Consider the following 1670-nt stretch of genomic DNA (forward strand, 5'->3'; position numbering starts at 1 on the left):
GCACACACAGCCATACGTGTGCATACCGTCCATCCGACCCCGACACACGCTAATGAGCCATCTTTAATTGCTTCTGATGACCTCTTGTCAAATAAACATTTGTTAGAAGCGCTCTAACTTTTCAGGCCGGCCTCAAATTCACCATAAGATAAAAACTCGTCCGGCACAATTTAACGCCATTTTGCCCGAAGTGATCCCGGTCTCTACCCAGCCTGAGGCGAGTCACGAGTGAGGCAGGACAGGAAGCCGGAGTCACGAGTCACAGGATGTCGGAAGTGATGTCATGCTGGACAAGAATCAGAGTCCGAATAACATTTTTTCATATTCGGACTCAAGTCCGAATAGTCACTTCGTAACACAAAAGAAGGAAGACAAGAGAAATAAGGACAAAAATTTGATATGAAAGAAGGAGCAAACCACACCAGAGTACCAGTCAACCACCCACTAGATGTAGACTAGACCTAGCTAAATTAAATAAGTAAAGAATAGATATCTAATAATAGTAGAATCTAATACTAATAGGTTAAGCCAAAGAGACAACAATGACAACTTGACTTGTGGCAAGGTAAACAACGTCATTGTCATTGATGCTGACAGTCATTTAAATCTTGATCTGCTTACGACAGTGTTGTCTTCTGAAACACTCGTTACCTTAAATATCACTTAACATCATAGGCCAACTGAGAATTACGTTGTCTTGGATGAGAACGCCGAGTTGGGTCTATAGCTTCTAATTACAACAGGTTAGCATCCAGGCTATTGTTGAGAAACTGGTGTTTATTACTGTTTATCAAAATTTCCCGGAAGTGATACTCGTGTGAGTCATTATCAATTGTGTGAAAAGGCTAAAACATGGAAGATACATGTATCAAAATAACGAAATACAATATTATCATGCTGGCTGATTGACTGATTGATTTTTTTAAAAGCACACGAGCGGGACACACGCACACACACACACACACACACAGAGAGAGAGAGAGAGAGAGAGAGAGAGAGAGAGAGAGAGAGAGAGAGAGGGGGGGATCTGTTGGGCGTTAAGTAATGATACTTTAGGCTAATTCGTTCTTGTCGACTTAAAAGGCTGTAGGAGAATGATTTTTTTCTTTTCTCGAGTTACGTTGGCCTCACACAATTATATTAGGTTAGACCTGTACAGTGGCCTACCCACCAGAAACCAAAAAAGGTCACCGCAGACAACTGAAGCAGATAAGTGAATTTAACGCGGACGTCACCTTAACATTACCGTAGTTGTTGTTGTTTTTTTAAGCTTTTAAATAAAGCTTAAAAATCAGTTGGTGAATAACCAGCGTCGGCTATCCCTGAAATCTAGCAAGGTAACGCAAAGAAAAAGAATAAAGCTCTGAAAAGTATGAATATATGTTTATGTTGACCAATTCAAACATGGAGCATATGCGGACATTTTAAACAGTGAGGCTAAAGCAAAAATTTTTTTAACGTAAGTTTTAAAAAATCGCTAATACGACCTCGATAACGATAGACTTTCCAGTGAAATATATATATGGCAATACAACCACATACATCGTTCGTCTTAGCACCAAGAGAGTTTCAACAGTGGGGCAGTTGCAGCACATGCGCGCCCCGCGTATGAAAAGTACAAAGGTAATAAATAAGTAAGCCTAGCAAGTCCTACAACATCATTTCCTATA

At 40.2% G+C, this 1670-nt stretch overlaps 1 protein-coding gene across 1 annotated transcript in view; it reads right to left on the reverse strand.

Moving 5' to 3' along the window:
• LOC101847894 (transmembrane protein adipocyte-associated 1 homolog) overlaps positions 1-808 on the reverse strand; it is a 15833-nt gene extending 15025 nt beyond the window's left edge. The window contains exon 1 of the mRNA XM_005105404.3: positions 652-808. The gene's annotated coding sequence lies outside the window, so the exon portion shown is untranslated. The remainder of the gene's footprint in view (positions 1-651) is intronic.
• Between the last annotated feature and the right edge of the window lie 862 nt (positions 809-1670).

This window comes from Aplysia californica, unplaced genomic scaffold (genome assembly GCF_000002075.1).
Source record: "Aplysia californica isolate F4 #8 unplaced genomic scaffold, AplCal3.0 scaffold00469, whole genome shotgun sequence".
NCBI classification, from domain to species: Eukaryota; Metazoa; Mollusca; class Gastropoda; order Aplysiida; family Aplysiidae; genus Aplysia; species Aplysia californica.